General features: G+C 46.6%; 1 protein-coding gene across 1 annotated transcript in view; it reads left to right on the top strand.

The window, feature by feature from the left end:
* The window catches only part of LOC134445968 (tight junction protein ZO-2-like), a 189,196-nt gene that overhangs the window by 28,207 nt on the left and 140,528 nt on the right, over positions 1–20,461 (top strand). The window contains exon 2 of the mRNA XM_063195149.1: positions 12,957–13,086. The gene's annotated coding sequence lies outside the window, so the exon portion shown is untranslated. The remainder of the gene's footprint in view (positions 1–12,956; positions 13,087–20,461) is intronic.

The following is a 20,461-nucleotide window of genomic DNA, read 5'->3' as shown; positions in this document are numbered from 1 at the left end:
TCTCTTCCTCTCCTTCTGCTCCCTCCATCCTCACTTGCTGTGTCACACCCACATGCTGTCTAAACTGTAATTTAAACTTGATGACCGTCGTAGGAGGAGGACAACGGCGAGGAGGAGGGGGAGGAGGAAGAGGAGGAGGAAGAGTGGAATAGGGGGAGGAGGATGAGAGGAGGAGGAGGAGGAGAGTCGACACAGCGCATCAACTCACACAATAATTAAAACATCGTTAAGGCTCAATAGGTGGGGCCATACCACATTGGCAGGAGTGGTTGGAGGAAATTGCATTAATACCAACAATGACATCCATTAGGGTGATTATGTTTGACTCGTCCACCCCTGTTCACACATCAGCCTCTCTCTCTCTCTCTCTCTGTCTCTCTCACTCTCTCACCCTCTCTCTCTCTCTCTCTCTCGCTCTCTCTCTCTATTCCTACTCTCCATCCCTCCTTCTTTGCTACCCCTTTCTCCCCCCCTCTTTATTTCCTGCTATATTTCTCTCTCCTCCTCATCCACTGCTCTCTTTCTCTATCTCCTTCTGTCTCCATCCTCTGCTATATATCTCTCCCCACTGTCCCCTCTCTGTGCCATCCCCCTCCTGTGTTGTCCTCCACTCGTTGTCTTTATCTCTCTATCCCCTGCTATGCTGTATATCTCTTTGGATGTCTTTTTCTCTCCTTCTCTCTCTCTCTCTCTCTCTCTCTCTCTCTCTCTCTCTCTCTCTCTCTCTCTCTCTCTCTCTCTCTCTCTCTCTCTCTCTCTCTCTCTCTCTTCTCCTCCTCCTCCTCCTCTCTCCTCCCATATACTGTTTGTCTTTGTGTCTATCCTTTTTCATTTTCTCTTTCGCTCCCGCTCTTTCACATTCTCTCTCTCTCTCCATGACCCCCCTCCCATTTACTCTCTCTATCCCTCGCTGCCTCCTCTTTCTTTACTTCTCTCTACCTCTGTTTCACCTTCTCTCTCTCTCTCTCTCTCTCTCTCTCTCTCTCTCTCTCTCTCTTTCACTCTCTCTCTTTCACTCTTTTGCCTCTCTTTCTCTCTCCCCTCCACCTCTCTCCCTCTTGCTCCTTCTGTCCCTCTCTCTCTCTCCCTCTGCATCACGCCTCCATCCCTCCCTCTCCCTCTCCTTGCGCTGCATTTTGATCATGCAGAAGTGTTAATTAGCCCCGGCCAGATGGAGCGGGAGGTGGGAAGTGACTCCACTCCTCTTCGCCCGCCTGCCTGCCTGGCTGCGCTTCCTGCCTGCCTCTCCGCCTGCCTCTCTGCCTGCCTGACTGCACTTCCTGCCTGCCTGCCTGCCTGCCTGCCTGCCTGCCTGCCTGCCTGCCTGCCTGCTTGCATGAAGGATGACTGCACTTCCTGCAGGAGGCAGCAGGAGCATGGGGGCATGCAGGCATGAAGCATGGGGGCATGTGGGCATGAAGCATGGGGGCCATGCGGGCATGAAGCATGGGGGCATGCAGGCATGAAGCATGGGGGCATGCAGGCATGAAGCATGGGGGCATGCAGGCATGAAGCATGGGGGCATGCGGGCATGAAGCATGGGGGCATGCGGGCAGAAGCATGGGGGGCATGCGGGCATGAAGCATGTGGGCATGCAGGCATGAAGCATGGGGGCATGCGGGCATGAAGCATGGGGGCATGCGGGCATGAAGCATGGGGGGCATGCAGGCATGGATGTGTGGAGGTGGCAGCAGTAGAATGGCAGCATGTGGCATGAGGAGGGCGGGGGGCATGCGGAGGGTGGGAGGTATGGAGCTTGAGCATGACTATGCCAACGCCACACAGCTGTGTGTGTGTGTGTGTGTGTGTGTGTGTGTGTGTGTGTGTGTGTGTGTGTGTGTGTGTGTGTGTGTGTGTGTGTGTGTGTGTGTGTGTGTGTGTGTGTGTGTGTGTGGAGGTGTCACTCTACTGTGTCACCCCCTCAAAAAAAATGAAAAAGAGACAGAAGCCTGCCAGCGGATGCCATGTTATGGCGTAACGGCCATTAAGTTCACAAACGTCGCCGTCTGAGCTGGGAGGGGATGAATGGCTTCCAAAGTGGCGACCGCTGCTGCTGCTGCTGCTGCTGCTGCTGCTACTGTTGCTACTGCTGCTGCTGCTGCTGCTGCTAGGGTCTATTAAAAGGCGCTTAGATAATTACAGTGTGATGGATGCTTCTAAAGACGGTTACTATTCCGGGAGGGAAGTTTTCCCACCTCTTTTAGGAGTCCCTAATTCCCTAAACAAGGTGGTGTTTGCTCTTCTTCCCGACTGTGCCCTCTAGAAGAAGCGCAGGGAGGAGGTTGCGTGTGTTGTGTATTACTGTACTTGGAGAGTGTCCTCTAAAAATACATACTGTAGGACTAATGTGGTGGTAAAAGATGGCACAGTGGGGGATTGTTTGGAGCTGGTTTATGCGTTGGTGGTTTTCACCTCCGTCACCATCTTTCTCTCACCTCCGTCTCTGTCTCACTCTCTCTCTGTCTGTCTGTCTGTCTGTCTGACTCTCTCTGACACTCACGCACACACGCTGACACACACTCACCTACGGTACACACACCTATAATGTGCATACACACTGCTGAATCACAGCAGTGCAATGCAGTGCAGTGCAGTGCAGTGTCCGGTGCTGTTTGGCTATCTCAGCAGGTTGCAGGCTGCGTCCCTCCTATCCATAATCAAGGACAAATATTTGACCTTGGACCCGGCCTGCGTTTCCGCAGTGCAGGAGCCAGGAGCAGGAGCAGGAGCAAGAGGGCCTGACTCTGGACTACTCTGATCTCCTCTCTTCTCTTCTCTTCTCTTCTCTTCTCTTCTCTTCTCTTCTCTTCTCTTCTCTTCTCTTCTCTTCTCTTCTCTTCTCTTCTCTTCTCTTCTCTTCTATGCTCCTCTCCTCTCCTCTCCTCTCACCTATTCTCCTCTCCTCTATTCTCCTCTCATTTATTCTCCTCTCCTCTCCTCTCCTCTCCTCCCCTCTCCTCCCCTCTCTTCTCCTCTCATCTACTCTTCTCATCTATTCTCCTCTCCTCTCTCTCACCTATTCTCCTCTCCTCTATTCTCCTTTCATCTATTCTCCTCTCCACTCATTTATTCTCCTCTCCTCTTCTCTTCTCTTCTCTCCTCTTTTCTTCTCTTCTCTTCTCTCCTCTCATTTCTTCTCTTCTCTTCTCCACTATTCTCCTCTCTTCACTTCTCTTCTCTTCTCTTCTCTTCTCTTCTCTTCTCTTCTCTTCTCTTCTCTTCTCTTCTCTTCTCTTCTCTTCTCTTCTCTTCTCTTCTCTTCTCCTGGATCCCCATTGGTCATTCGCTTTCCTCTTTTTTTCCCTTCCACAACTTCTGGCAGACCTCTAATGTCAACAGCAGTGTGAAAAAAAAGTCACAGCTGTGACTAAGGCTCACACAATGTTACACCACACGCCCAAGTTTTTTTGTGTGATGGTGAGTTGTACCTATCTGAACAGCACAGCACACATCGCAAAAGGCTATGAGATGGAGAAAAGTACCACGAAGAAAAGAAACTAACTAGGGAGACACCAGTATTTTTTTTACATTTTCGTTTCAGTAAGGAGTTGTTCCTTTCAGAACTGTACAGCACATCAAAGGCTATGAAGAGGAGAAAATAAATAAAAATGAAAATATAACTGCAACAAAAAAGTGAAAGAAAAAGAGGTTTCAGGAAAGCATGCACCTGCCCTGTTCCTTTCCGCTCCGCTCCACTCCGTTCTCCTCTGCTCTTGCTCTTCCTTGCCCTCCCGGTGAACAGGCCTTCATTTGTCTTTGTGAGACGGGGAGCTTATTTTGGATGACAGCTTTGGCATGGCGCGGCAGGGCCCGGCTGCCATTGACGTGCAGGCTGAGGCGGGCGGTGGCTTCCTTCCTTTGCATTCAAAAGTGGCTTCCTCCATCCTCCTGGGGTCTGAGCAAGGGAATTAAGCCTCTGAAGGTGACTCTGGCGCAGGCAGCAGCTCTGGACCGGTGTCAAGTCAACACCCTGGTCCTGGCTCTGGCTGCCGCTGTCTTGTTTTCCCACAGAGATTAAGATATATATCTCTGATGCCTTGTATTTTTCTTTCTCCATATGTAAAAAATGGCAATATACATTTCATGATGTATATGGTATACATGTTGCAGTGTTGCAGATATTAAATCTGATCCACCTTGCCCAGTCTCCAATGTATTTTTGGGAGTACTGTATGGCCCCTGGCTGCCACTGTCTTGTTGTTTTCCCACAGAGATTAAGATGTATCTCTGATGTCTTGTTTTTTCACACATGGTGAAAGAAAAATACATGACAGCTTTTTTAAAATGGCTATATACACTTCATGACATATGACGTATGTTGCAGTGTTCCAGATATATTCAGGGCTCTGAATGAACACCTGGCAACTGGCTGCTGGTGAAAATTCAGTTTGGCCAGTAGAAAAAGAAAATATACCAGCCACTTTAACTCATTAAGGACTGTGTGTTTGGCTAGTAAGATCAACAACAGCTAGTCATTTTTGGCTGTTGAAGAGAACAGTTGATTTAGAGAGTTATATTAGATGTGATCCACCTTGCCCAGTCTGCAACTAATGTTGTGTGAATATGGCATGGAGTGTATCATTTATGAGCACAGTAATGCATACCTCTCTTGTGTGCTTTGTGAGTGTCAGCTCAACCTGCATCTGAACCCTCACATACAGTACAGTAGCTGTGATGGGGAGTAAGCTTAACGCAGCAGCAGCCGCTACAGTATCATTTGAACCACTAGAGGGGTCTAGAGCTGTAGCAGAGAGGGCGCCTCAAGACTCTCAGACTCTGTGGAGGTGTACATGTGTGTGTGTGGGTGTGTGGATGGGTGGGTGTAAGAGTGGTGTGTGTGTGTGTGTGTGTGTACGTGTGTGCGTGTGTGTGTGTGTGTGTGTGTGTGTGTGTGTGTGTGTGTGTGTGTGTGTGTGTGTGTGTGTGTGTGTGTGTGTGTGCAGGGAAGACGGCAGAGGGGGACAAAGGGGTCAAGGGGGCACAAAATTGGGTTTTCATTACATTGGATATATTGGATGGGCAGCCCTTTCAGATTACTTTGTTCTGGGCCCAGTAAAAGCTGTCAGCGGCCCTGTGTGTGTGTCTGTGTGTGTGTGTGTGTGCCTGTGTCTGTGTCTGTAAATGCATCTCCTTTTCACTCGCAGGAAGCTAAGAAGCAATTAACAGGGAAATTAATGCGGCTGGGGCTAAATTACACTATAGGTTTTTAGCCCCCCCGTTCAGTACCATGCCCCAGGGGAATATTACAGACTTTAAAACCTGATCAGAGCAAATAGTTCCTTTTAAAGAAAAACAGGTCATGTTGCAGAGGAAGCCGTATGATTTAAGAGTGTTTGTATAGTCAGCCATAAAGAATGCCTCCATGTCTTAAAGTTGTGATTGTATGAAGGTGTAACGCACACACGCACATGCACACGCAGGCACACACACACACACACACACACACACACACACACACACACACACACACACACACACACACACACACACACACACACACACACACACACACACACACACACACACACACACACACACACACACACACACACACACACACACACACACACAGACACACTAACACCTGAGCAAGTATGAATGTTACACTTGCACACAAACTCACACATACACTCATGCACACACACTACACACACAAACGCCTGAGAATGTATGAAGCATGTATGAATACACACGTACACACTCTCACACATACACACACACACACACACACACAAACATCTGAGGCGTTATGAATGAGTGCAGCCCCCCCTGCTAGAACAGTATGACACAGACATGTTGACATATTGAGATCTTCACCTCCTGTCTGTGGGGACCTTGAGATAACTAAAGCCCTTGAAGATTGTGTGTCTGTGTGTGTGTCTGTCTGTCTATCTGTATGTCTGTCTGTCTACTTTTCTATGTGTGTCTGAGTATAATCTGTGTCTTTACTTGACTCAGACTACTCGTACAGTAGTTTTTGTCTTTGAGTGCGAAAAAAGGCTGGATTTATGAGCTCATTGCACTCCTCTCAGACAACTCTTCTTCTATTTTCCGCTGCCTTTGGTCATTTGGGGCGGGTGTCTAGTGGAAGTGTCACATCAAGATCTGCCCCCCCCCCTTCCCCTGCCACCCGTCACCCTGGCCCCCACCCTCAAGACTGTCACTTTGAGATGGATGCCAGGCCGTGACATTGCCCCGCTCCAAATCCCTTCCTTACATACAGGTTTACACACACACACACACACACACACACACACACACACACACACACACACACACACACACACACACACACACACACACACACACACACACACACACACACACACACACACACACACACACACACACACACACACGCGCACTCACACTCACACTCACAGCATGCACAGAGTCAGACACTTGCTGTATGTGCATGCTTACACACACACACACACACACACACACACACACACACACACACACACACACACACACACACACACACACACACACACACACACACACACACACACACACACACACACACACACACAGCTGTGCTGTTAGATGACTTGTCCTCCGTCATTCATCACAGTAACTCATTGAATCTTGCATACTCCCCCAACTAAGCCTTCCAGTATATTATGCAAATACCAGCAGCAGCGACTGTACTGGACAGTACACACACACACACACACACACACACACACACACACACACACACACACACACACACACACACACACACACACACACACACACACACACACACACACACACACACACACACACACACACACACACACATATTGCGAGAGAAAAGGAGGGAAATCCTTAGCCTTAGTGTCCCCATGAGCTTTGAACTGTAATTACAATGGAATAGCATAAATCCTCTCGGAGGGCACGTAGTCCACAGCATAGAGCTGTATGTATGTTTGTGCATATGTACGACATCTCTGAGGCTTTGATCTAATGTCTTAACTCCCCCCTTGTTTGCCTGTGAAGTCTTTATCTCCAGTCTGTGAATGACGACTTAATCTCCTCTTTCACACTTTACTGTTTTGCTGTCTCTTGACTCTCACACGCAGGCACTCTCTCAGTGGGAGAGAGAGAGAGAGAGAGAGAGAGAGAGAGAGAGAGAGAGAGAGAGAGAGAGAGAGAGAGAGAGAGAGAGAGAGAGAGAGAGAGAGAGAGAGAGAGAGAGAGAGAGAGAGAGAGAGAGCCTGCGTGCGCGTGTGTGTGTATGTGTGTGTGTATCTGTATGGTCACCAACAGATTGGTTATGCATATTTGTGACCAAATATTATGTTTGTTCATGTGATAAGCCCTGAGTATGGATTCACTGTGTGTGTGTGTGTGTGTGTGTGTGTGTGTGTGTGTGTGTGTGTGTGTGTGTGTGTGTGTGTGTGTGTGTGTGTGTGTTGTGTGTGTGTGCGTGCGTGTGTGTGTGTGTGTGTGTGTGTGTGTGTGTGTGTGTGTGTGTGTGTGTGTGTTGTACACATGTGTTTCTCAATATCTATGTCTCCTCTCTCTCTCTCTCTCTCTCTCTCTCTCTCTCTCTCCCTCCCCCCCCCCTCTCTCTCTCTCTCTCTCTCTCTCTCTCTCTCTCTCTCTCTCTCTCTCTCCCTCTCTCTCTCTCTCTCTCCCTACACTGTAGTGTTTACTCAGGACTGTTTGCTTCTGGGTGTCCATTTGATCCAGGGCTCTCCTCTGAGTGTGTGAGTGTGTGCCCTTGAGAGAGAGAGAGAAAGAGAGAGTGAAAGAGAGAGAGGCTACCCTGATCTGGAGAAAAGCGTGGGTTCTAACATTACCCAAGCATTCAGACAGACACACGGAGAGACACGTATTGACTGACTAAAAGGAGGATCCTGGTGATACTGAGTAGGGAGATTCAGGATGATGATTGGGAAGCACTATTTAGAGACTGGAGAGGAGAGGAGAGGAGAGGAGAGGAGAGGAGAGGAGAGGAGAGGAGAGAAGAGGAGAGGAGAGGACAGTTACCATGAAGCACTATTTAGAGACTGAAGAGAAGAGAAGAGAAGAGAAGAGAAGAGAAGAGAAGAGAAGAGAAGAGAAGAGAAGAGAAGAGAAGAGGAGAGGAGAGGAGAGGAGAGGAGAGGAGAGGAGAGAAGAGAGTTATCCTGAAGCACTATTTAGAGACGAGAGGAGAAGAGAAAAGAGGAGAGGAGAAAAGAGGAGAGGAGAGGAGGATGGAGGAGATGAGAGGAGAGCCATTGTTAAGAAGCACTATTTAGAGACTTGAGCAGAGGAGAGGAGAGTCAAGGAGAGGAGAGCAGGAGAGGGTGGAGGAGAGGAGAAGAGAAGAGAGGAGAGGAGAGAAGATGATAGGAGAATAAATGAGAGGAGAGGAGAGGAGAGGAGGGGAGGGTGGAGGAGAGGAGAAGAGAAGAGAAGAGAGGAGAGGAGGGGAGGGGAGGGGAGGGTGGAGGAGAGGAGAAGAGAAGAGAAGAGGAGAGGAGAGAAGATGATAGGAGAATAGATGAGAGGAGGGGAGAGGAGAGGAGAGGAGAGGAGAGTGAGGGAGCTGTCATAGTTCAAGTGACATCTCTCTAGTCCTCATCTCATATTCAGCATAATCAGATTCATAGAAGTGCTATTGACGTGCCCATAAAGTATGCTTGTGTCTGTTTGCCTGTCTGTCTTTTTTTCTTTCTTTCCTTCTTTTTTTCTGTCTATCTGTCTCTATATTTTTCGTCTAGGGCATCTGAGCCATGGCTTTAGGAACAGATCACCTTACTAATGCATACGCCCCATGACAGTGCCACCTTGAACTTTAGTACCCAAGAACGCCCCTTCCACCCACTACTCCCCCTACCCCACCCAATCGCTTTGTAACCCTCTCCCACCACCTCTTTGCACCCTCTATACCCCAACCCCACCAACCAGCCTTGTGTCACCTCTCTCCCCCATAACCCCATACCATCAGCACCCCACCGCCTCTACCCTCCTGTACCGCACCCCTCTCTCTCTCTCTCTCTCTCTCTCTCTCTCTCTCTCTCTCTCTCTCTCTCTCTCTCTCTCTCTCTTTCTCTCTCGCATGCACGCTTCTACACCCGGCTAGCTCCCCAGCTGTCAGTTCCAATTAGGCCGCTGCCTCTGTCCCTTGCCTCGATGCACTGCGTGTGGTAACGGCTGCTTCTGACACAGACCCTGTAGGGCGAGTCCTTCTCTCTCTCTCTCTCTCTCTCTCTCTCTTTCTCTTTCTCTCTCTCTCTCTCTCTCTCTCTCTCTCTCTCTCTCTCTCTCTCTCTCTCTCTCTCTCTCTCTCTCTCTCTCTCTCTCTCTCTCTTTGCCTCCCTCTCTTTGTTTGTATTCCTCTTAACCTCAACATACATCCATTGCTACCCAGTAACTGATCAAGTCCTCTACATCTTAACTAGTGAGTCAAGAATGTGTATGTATCCTCGTCCATCTACCATAAACGAGTAGTTTTTGTCTAGTACTATATCACTGTGTGTTTAACCAACCTGCTATTGCTTTGTCTATAGATAGTAATGACAGTATGGTGGCCAACATACAGGTTGCAAAACAGGTTGTAGCAGCTGTCCCATCAACAACCCCAAACACACACACACACACACTAACCCCCACCCCCATCCATATTTTTTGTTTAAGTTGTGTCTGGGGAGAGATGTGATAGAGGAGAGGGCCGGTAGGGGTTGGGGTGTTGGGGTTAGTTGCAGGGCTGCTGACAGCTTTGGTCGGGCCTGGGACAAAGGAATATGAAAGGGTCCCCTCCACAAAATACAATGTTATGAGGACCCAATTCTGGGCCCATCTCTCTCCCAGGGCTCGGGACTAATGACCCCTTTGTCTCTCACTGTTGGCTTCCCTGGGGTAAGGGGATTTTGGGTTGGGGAGTTGTTTTGATAGTGTTTGGCCAATAGCAGCAGTCAGCTGTGCTACTTTAGCGAGCGCATGACTGAGCGGGGATGGGGGGGTGGGGGGCAGGCCTATAGGCCTCCCTGGGGAGCCAGCCGTTAGGGTCAACATCGATTAGCGAGACTCCGCCGCTTGACTAACGAGCCCGCCGCCGCTTAGGGGACCTGTCCAGCGCTGAGTGACTGCCCCCTCTGCCACCATTCGTCATCTGTCCGCACAGCAGCACACCCACACATCACATACCGTAGCCTACGCACGCACGCACGCACGCACGCACGCACGCACACACACACGCACACACGCACACACGCACAGACACACACACCTCCACACACACACACCTCCGCTTCTGCTTCACCCACCTCCACTCGCTGTATCCATCAGCAGGGTGTAGTAGGAGGGGGGGGGGTGTAGGAGGAGGAGGAAGAGGAAGAGGAGGAAGGAGGTATCAGGGGGATGAAGCTGTTCGGAGAAAGACGTTTAAGAGCTGTTTCTTTTTTTGTTTGTCTTTTTGTTTTTTGTTGAAATAGTCACATGATCCCTTTCAAGTTCAACTTGATCTTTTTTTCTCCTCCAGCAGGAGTGTCATTGCGCACTTCAATATAGTTGCAGATCAGACCCAATTTTTGTGTTGTTTGACATGTTCTTGTTTCCATGAGTTACATGTGAGGACAGAGTGAGCTATTTCTGGGTTCTTTGAGCTATTTGTGTCGCTCGCCAGCAGTCCGAGACGCTTCTTCTTTAAAAAAAAAAAATCTGAAAACTGATCTTCAAAAGCCTATCCTTACACTCTGCAACACACATTTCTGTAGTCTTGTTTCAGCACACACATCTGCAGTTCTTAGAGAGCTGTGGGTAACACTTTGCTTGACACCGGCGACAAACGTATGACATAGCGGTGTCATAACAGCAGTCATGAATGTGTCATAAACATTATGTCAGTGTCATAAACAATGTATGACTTTGTCTTTAAGTGAAATTCGATTATTTAAAGACAGGCCAAGCAATGTCAACTTTTCATATATGTCATACGTATGATGCCGCCGTCAAGTAAAGTGTATTCGAGCTGTGTTACAATTTCACAAAAAGTGGAGAAGACGCACTCACACTATCGCCTAAATAGGCTAATTTAGCAGTTCTTAACGGGGTGCTGAATCCCACAAAAAACATAAATGAATGAATGAAGCAAAGGACAGCACTCTTCAGATTTCTTCTTCGTTTATTCCCCAACGAACGTTTTGGGCAGAGCCCTTCTTCAGCGTGTAATGGCGTTTTTTGCACCCATAGGTGGTAGGTGTGTCCTAAAATAGGGCGTAAGCTTACACCTGTGACCCCATGATTGACACCCAAACAAAGTAACATATTACTTCCATATTACTTCCATATTACCTCACCTATGGGTGCAAACACCATTACACGCTGAAGAAGGGCTCTGCCCGAAATGTTCGTGGGCGAATAAACAAAGAAGTAATCTGAAGAGTGCTGTCCTTCGCTTCATTCATTCATTTATTACAATTTATCACAAAAAAATGGGTGGCCTACAGTGTAGCAAAGTGATTAAACAATAACATATAACATTATATACTCGCAGTGGTTACACTGTATTTCAATGGTTCACTATTACACCTACCACAGGAGGTACAGTGTAATAACCAGTGTGATAATAATTAATACCATGTAATACCAGTGTAACGCCATGTACCACTTTTGTACTTACATCCAGGGTTAGGGTTAGGGTTAGGAGTAGGGTTGGGGTTGGTGCTGGTGCATGGTATTACTCTGGTATTACATATTGTTACACTGGTTATTACACTATACCTATTGTGGTAGATCCACTGTAATAGTGAACCATTAAAATAAAGTGTTACCCTTGCAGTACCTCACAGTATGGTACAGTTCAAGTGATATTACATGTGTATATACGTGTAGTTACACTAAAAAGGCACTGTGAAATTAAGTGTTACCAGCCGTATAAAATAAAGTGTTACCGAGAGCTGCAGTAGAGTGTCTGTAAATACTCTTCAGAGGGCCTCTGGTCCCTGTCCAAAACTGACTTTATTTAATCACAGAACAGGACAGAACCGAGTCAGATGATTCATCCCTTTTCCCCTCTACTTGCCTCAGCGTACAAATTACTCTTTGTCTTCAGACATACTGTATTTGACAAATTAAAAGTTGACCTCCCCAGAAACAGTGTCTGTGTTTGACATTGGACAGTGGCGAGAATGTTGCCAGCGGGGCTGTGACTGTTCTGTGGTAGGCCTACGCAGGAGCGTGACCGGGTTGTAGGCCTACGACCTGTCACTGGCGTCCAGGTGTCCATCTCATTGTCCAGCCTCCGCCTCCTGTCCTCGCCTTGCGCTTGTGGCCTTGAGATGTGATGCAAGATGTCATTGAAGTTTGATTTAAGTTTTATTCAGCATCTCATAAAAGCACATTTAAAAGATCGTTTTCTCATTTGTAAGCGGAATATTGAATGGAGAAAAGTCCCAAAAAAGTAGTATTGTACCTACCTAAGGGAAGCTGAATTGGTTTCTCCACGGAGGCTGGTGCCCGCGAAGCATAAGGCCACAGGCACAAGGCCAGGATGAGAGGTTAGATAATGGCATGCACATCCCAGTAACGTGTTCGGGTTTTCACGTGCCAAAATATGATCACCCAAGTAGTACCAATCTATGTAGGCTATGTTCCTATAGCCCTATTTTTGTCTGCCATCCTCACACTGTCAAAATACCGTTTTCACTCCGTCAATACCAAATTCTATTAGTAGGCTACACGAAAGAATGGTATGCTCTTCTAATGCTCAGGCCAAAACCTTCCCTAACCCTTAATCTGTCCTGTATGACTTAGGCTCAGATTGAGGTTAGCATAATGCTAATGCACATGTTTTGCTGTAGGGACCATTACACCTCAGATTGAGGTTAGCATTATGCTAACGCACATGTTTTGAAATAGGGAACATCACACCTCAGATTGAGGTTAGCATAATGCTAATGTACTTGTTTTGATGTAGGGACCATCACACCTCAGACTGAGGTTAGCATAATGCTAATGCACGTGTTTTGTTGTAGGGACCATTACAGCACAGATTTGTTGACTGGAAGCTGCTCCCTGGACAGCTTTTACTGGAGCAGCGAGCGTCCGTCCCTCTACCTGTCCGAGCCGGGACGATCCCTGCCCACTTTTGCATACCTTTGGCAGGTATTTTCTGTTTGAATTCTTTCTTTTAATCATCACGTTGTTGTGGCTTTTCATGTTTGTTTGTGTTTTTTGTTTGTTTGTGTTTTGTTCTTATTCCTTTTGAATTCTGTAATTCTATTGGTCTGTTCCATTGGTCTATTGGCCCACCACATTGAAACCTTTTGATTTTCTCATTGGAATTACTAACCCTAATAATAATAATGAATTTAATATGTTTCAATTAATATCAAATAGTCTAACAACATACTATATATTTAATTTGATATGAAGATTTCGCAGAAACAGCATAGTGCAACAGGCCTACAGGTATGCTCAGGAAATTGAGAATGAGAGAATTACATGGCATATCCTACTCCAGTGGTCTCCAATTATTTTCCCCCAAGGCCCAAATCATGTAGCGCAAATGAGGCTGAGGGCCAAGCAAATTGCTTGACGAATGGCCACTGATAGCGCACATATACTGTATGTTTTCATTTGTTCCGACATCATGGCGAGCCAAAGGTTTACCATACCCGGGCTGGATCTGGCCCACGGGCCGCCATTTGGTGACCACTGTCATACTCCATGCCAAACTTCCTGTGTACATTAGGGCAGAATGAATTTGTCAAGCAGTGTTGCCAGATGGAAAATGCTGAATTATCGTACCAAAACCTCAAAATTATCGTTTTTGGGGCTTTTTGGGAGGAAATTATCGTACAAGACTCAAATTGCTGTTTCAAGGCATCTAATTGAACTGAATGACAACACTAAAATTATCGTACGTCATGTTTTTGATCATACAGAGGACAAAATGGACAAAATTATGGTACAAATACGATAATTATCGTACATCTGGCAACACTGTTGTCAAGGCAGGCGTGGTTGCCAGGCAGCCAGAGCAGTGGTGGCATAGCAACTGCTCTAAGCATCTTTTGACATTTCATATCCACTGAACATCAAACACTTTGCGTTACACCTTTCCCTGCTCAGTGAAACGCTTTGAAGCCTTTAAATGCTTGACATCAGTACAACCATCACAGACAGATTCTGAAATGGTACGTTTAACGGCTGAAATATATATTCGTTAAACCTGCATGAAATGAGAAAAGAACACTAGCAAGGCTAGCAAAAGAGTTGTGATGCTGTCAGGCGTGGGCAACATTTAAACATAAGGTCAGTGGATGTGGTGTTGCTGACGCTTCCATTTCCCCGTTTGTTGTGACCACACTGGAATCGGCGCATGGACCAATCCCCACACACTCTGCATTTTTTTTTCTTTCTAAAAACAGCAACCGCAGTGTTTGTTGTGTTGTAATGTGTCTTGTCGTGGTTTCATCGACATGCACCATTTTAAAACAGCCATCAAGCCCCGGAGCTCTGTGCCATAATCATGCAACCACACACACACACAGTGGGTGTGGTGTTGTAATATGCTGTGGTTTCATCAGTGAATTGGCCTATCAAAAATATGCATTACCTGCCAGCAATAATATAGCACCTTGACTACGTTGTAACTGTTGATATACCGTAATACATCAGGAAGCATTTTTATCAGTGTATTCATAATGCATTGTGACTCGTTATGATGCACATTATAATTCATTATAAATGTGCTCATAATGCATGATAGAATGGGCGTTAAGTTAAGTGTTACCACAGATTTTAGAAAGGTCCAATGAGGAGAGAAGAGCAGCAGCAGCAGCAGCAGCAGTCCAAGGTCGTTTCTGTAACACCGGCTGGCAGGGCCGCTGACAGCTTTGGCTGGGCCCAAAACAAAAGCATCTGAAAAGGCCCCAAACCCAATCAATACAATGTCATCATGAGGATCCAATTCTGGGCCCCCGGCCTCTCTCCCTGGGACCCGGGACAAGCGACCCCTTTGTTCCCCCTCTGTTGGCTTCCCTGCCGGCAGGCTCCTGCTCCTGTCTGAGGGGGTGTCTTCATGAATCCACCCAAAGCTCATTTATCCTCCCCCAGATTGGACAACACCGCCATGATTTACAGCGGATCCCCACCGCTGCTGCTCTCTGCCTCAGGCCCACAGAAAAAAAAATACACAGCTGTTAGAGAAGACTATTTTTGTGTATTTGAAGTGCTGTGTCACCGTGGTAATTGCAAGTTTGTGGTGACTTAGTATGAAGGATAGGATGGGGAAATTATATGAACATGATTTTATAATGCATTTGTTTGAACAAAAACGGTTATGTGAATAGTGCATTATGAATGTATTTATAACAAATTATCATGCCTATCATAATTAGTCACAATGCATTATGGCTACACTCATAATGCTTCATGATGTCGTATATCAACAGTCATAACTATACAGTACGTGTAGCTTATAATACCTTATAAATACACGTGTGCTATTTATATCGTATATTATAAGGTATTATAAGCTAGGCATTATAAGGCATTTCTGATAGTATGTGTTATGAGGTATAAATAATTCCTGACTCCAGCGTGTGTGTGTGTGTGTGTGTGTGTGTGTGTGTGTGTGTGTGTGTGTGTGTGTGTGTGTGTGTGTGTGTGTGTGTGTGTGTGTGTGTGTGTGTGTGTGTGTGTGTGTGTGTGTGTGTGTGTGTTATACGTGTGTGTGTGTTATACGCGTGTGCATGTGCATATACGTGTACGTGTGCGTGTGTTTGTGTGTGTACATACGTGTGTGTGCACATCTCACTCCCCTGGCCGTATGATCTTGAAGCACACACAGTATCACTGTAACACAGACCATGTCCATACCCAAACCCAAACCCACACCTAAGCCCAAAGCCCCCCTCTCTCCCACCACCACACCAGCACAGCATCCATCTTTTAGTGACGGAAAGGCAGAGATGTTGGTCATGAATTAATGTCTTGGCCCAAGTGTCATTGCAATTTAAAAATGGTCAATGTGCATGTGAAACAACAGATAATACATCCTAAATTCACACACATTTCGGTAAATTAAGCTTGGGCCTGAGGTTAATTCTAGTACTGATTTGCTTCTCTCTCTCTCTCTCTCTCTCTCTCTCTCTCTCTCTCTCTCTCTCTCTCTCTCTCTCTCTCTCTCTCTCTCTCTCTCTCTCTCTCTCTCTCTCTCTCTCTCCCTCTCTCCCTCTCTCCCTCTCTCTCTCTCTCTCTCTCTCTCTCTCTCTCTGCCATGCTATGCTATGCTTGCACCTGCTTGGCATTTCCCCATCGCCACATCCATCCTTCCCCTCTGATTTATGCACGAGTCCAGAGGGAACCTCATCCAGAAGACTGTAGGGGTGACCTTCCTCCATCGATCTCCTTCTTCTCCTCCTCCTCCTCCTCTTCCTCAGTCTCTTCCTCCCTTTTTAATGTGCAGCTTTCTTGGTCTTTTCCTCCATGCACCTTTTTTTGTCCCTTTTTAACCCTCGATTGCTTGCCTTTGCGTGCCCAGAATTCCCATGATGCATTGGAACAGGGCAGCCCCGAACCCCCCCACCCCCTTTAATGTCACAGGTGACGGCTAATCATCTCCATCGCTGCCACGGTGTGCCGAACGCCGGGAGAACCTGCCGGATTAGTTATGCATGCCTCTCTTTCTTTCTCTCCCTGGAAAGGGGAAGTAACCGAGTATCCTGTCAGGTTTCCCCAGACATAGTTCTTGCCCACTCACTGTGAAAAAAGGTGAGAGAGAGAGAGAGAGAGAGAGAGACTGAGAGAGAGAGAGACTGAGAGAGAGAGAGAGAGAGAGAGAGAGACTGAGACTTTTGTTGTCCATGTGAGGTGATCCATTGCCTCATCTTTAAATCATCAAAGTGGAGTTTCAGAGTATAGGGTAGTATACAGGGCTGGACTGGCCATCTGGCCTACTGGGCATTTCCCAGTGGGCTCTGCACCCTCGTGGGCCCCTATTTTCAGAAATGTTAAAACTGGTGAGTCAGTTCTGCACCGCTAATTATGAGGGGCCCCTTTAAGCCAAAAGTGCCCGGGCCCCATTTATTCTCGTCCAACCCTTATAGTAGATGGAGGTTGACGAGGAGGGGAGGGCAAGGGTGGGTATTGGACTGTGAGGGAGGGAGGGGGCGGGTAAGCTACGAGGGCCAGCAGGGTAGGGCTCCTGTGATGTGATCCGTGGATTTCATAACTGGATTTATGCAGATGTCGATCTCGGAATTCCCATTTCTCCAGAGTGCCCTGCAGATGGAGAGGTGGACTTATTATAATAACATGGCACACGTACGTTCACATGGGCCCCAGCCACTGTACTGTAGGCAGAGGGAAAGGGGGAAAGGGGGCACCGGGCCAATCAATCTGCTGAAACGTATATGAGAGGCCACTTATGTAGATTAGAATGGAGCATGTGGGGACAAATTAAGGAATCGAGGGCCCCTCTAGGCAGTAACTGTTTTGACCCCCAGAAAAAGAAGAGGGATTGTGGGTAATTTCTCCTGAACCCTGCCACATTTTATGTTAATTTTCTTTTTTTGACCTGATACACACAGTAAATTCAGCAGTGGAATGTTAACACTTAGAGAGTATAATTTAACACTTGTTGTGTTGGTCCAACTCTTAGTGTTGAATTAACACTGTGACTTTTGGTGTGCAACCAGGCATTTGAAGTCCCTTGGGTGGGGATGGGAGGGTTGGCCCAATTGGCCCACCTTTTAATCCATATCTGAGCAATGGCATGAATAACCAAAACCCATCGATTTGAGTTTCAAGCCACACAAGTGTGGACTGTTGTGATATTATAAACTTTATAAAAACACCCCCCTCTGGTGTTTAAAAGTGGTACTGCAAGCGAGTGCAACCGCTCTTCTTTGCTCTGCTCTGCACTGCTTGTCAGTCACTGGTTGTCAAGACAACTTCCGAGAAGTTTCTTAATGTTCCACAAGCCTAGAAAAAAAGAAAAACGCTGACCCTGACAGGCGTCAACTTAATAGTGTCAAGCCGTGACGGACGGAAAAACTGAGGCAGAAGTGGACAGTGGCCTAAATAAGGAAATATATTTGAAATGCCTCTCTCTCTGCTGCTCCTCTTTGCTATTTCTGTCTCAGGCAGCCTAAGTGCCCCCATCTCGCGCGCATCACTAATTTATAGCTCACCCGCCGAAGTCTGCGCAGTCTTGAGGGTGCAACCTTGCCCCTGCCTCCTGCCTCTGTCGATGCATATTTCAGCAGCCGTGGACGACATTTTCATTTGATGTTTGATCCAGCCTTGTGGGAATGTTTAGCCTGCTGCAGGCCATTATAAACCGGCTGAATGAAAAACACTCTGACAGGCCCGTCAAAGTCCCTTTGATGATGAGAGGAAAGCTTATCGGAGGCTGCTCGCCATGGCCATGCATTGGTCTTATTGTGAGGTCGTCGTGAGTTGGTATAGGATTGAAAATGAAAATGTGCCCACTTAAGCCCACTGAACCAGAAAAATCGTTGGCTATTGTTTTACATGGTAGTCATTAATGGGTGTGATTTAAAATGAATTTGCTACGTGTATTTCCCTAAGGTCTATGTGTTTTAATCATATAATTACCATATTCCTCCTGCCTCCTTCCCTACATCTTTCGCTTTCGCTCTCGGCACATCAGTGAATACACACACGCACATGCACGCGCACGTGTGTGCGCACACACACACACACACACACACACACACACACACACACACACACACACACACACACACACACACACACACACACACACACACACACACACACACACACACACTTTCCTATAAATCCCTTTCCATTTTATCTCTAGTACTCCTCCATGTACTCCTCAGTTGTGTCCGCCTTTCTTTAGTCTACTGCTGAGAGAGAGAGAGAGAGAGATAGAGAGAGAGAGAGAGAATGCTAGAGAGAGAGAGAGTTTTTTAATGGAACACATTGAGCAAACAAGGAGCGTAGGTGTGGGGTGGGATCAGTGGTGATGAAAATATCAAACACATGCACCTCAAACCCCCTCACTCCACACACAGACAGACAGACAGACAGACAGACAGACAGACAGACAGACAGACAGACAGACAGACAGACAGACAGACAGACAGACAGACAGACAGACACACACACACACACACACACACACACACACACACACACACACACACACACACACACACACACACACACACACACACACACACACACACACACACACACACACACACACCTCAAGCCCCCAGGCTTTCAAGTTACCCATTCGGCATCTCAGCGATCTGATAAGTACAAACCGTTTCTTGTCCCTTCAGGCCAAGATGTATCCACAACAAAACTATGCTGACCAAACATTTAATATTGCAAATTACGAGTATACGTGTACAGTATGTGTTGTGTTGTTGTTGTTCTAATGCTCTAATGCTCTAGTGTGGCCCACACCCCTATCTCCATGCCACAATACGCTGTCCATAGTGGGTTAGTCATGATAGGAGTTTTCTTTTTTAGCCTAGAAGTTGCCATATTTTCCCCAGAAGAAGTGGATAGATTACACAAGTCTCTCAGGAATTCCTTATTTGCACATAAGTCAGATCAGATTTGGTTGTGCCTGCATGTGTACAGTACAGTATGTTTTCCTTAAGTCCAATGACCCAATAGTGTTTGTTTAGTCTCACCGAGTGCCCAAATGTAGGCCTCTTGCTTCTGATTAGACACGAGTCATAATCCTCTTATGTGTGACTGCCTGCCATTTTATTCCTTCCTTATTCCAAAATAGGGTAGCCGTAATGTGCACCATTCCGCCAGTGAAACGATTCACTCTTGAGTGAAAAAACTTCACTAGCACTATTACTACTGTGTCATAACATAGTCTTTACGACCTCTTCATTGCCATTCTTGTAGCAACAAACTAATAACAGGGGCTGTGCCTTAACATATTAAAGATAAAGCACTTCCCCTGTCTTACTTAATCTACTGTATCTCAAATGCAATTTCAAACTTCTGTGTTAACTCTGTTACATAGATTTTTGACAATAAAGCACACTTGACTTGACTTGGCTATAGCTACTATTAAATGTTTAGATTACATTCTATTACATTACATTACATTAGCCTACACACTTGACACTTTCATCCAAAGCGAGTTACAGTTACAAGATTAACAGATGGTAAAGTAAGTAAGTAAGATGTGAAGTAACTTTTCCCCATACTATACACTCTTAAAAGTGATTATGAAGAAAGCAAATTGTGTTTTTGGGGGAATTATCTAACCTGATTTACGTCATCTGGCTGTGTCCACCAAACTACACGCGGCGGCAGTGGCAGAAGTCAGGTAAGAATGAATCTAGTTGTAAGCTACAAACAAGTTTATTCTTGAATAAGAAAGAAAATCGTAAGCCCATTGGCAGGTCGTTTTGCTTGAAACAGATTTTTTTTTAATCATTCTGAGGAATCTCCCGAATATCCTTTTTTTTCTTTAACCCCTATGTTATTATAACCTTACTGTCAC

This window comes from Engraulis encrasicolus, chromosome 3 (assembly GCF_034702125.1).
Source record: "Engraulis encrasicolus isolate BLACKSEA-1 chromosome 3, IST_EnEncr_1.0, whole genome shotgun sequence".
In the NCBI taxonomy this organism is placed as follows: domain Eukaryota; kingdom Metazoa; phylum Chordata; class Actinopteri; order Clupeiformes; family Engraulidae; genus Engraulis; species Engraulis encrasicolus.
This window is presented reverse-complemented; position numbering and strand designations above follow the sequence as displayed.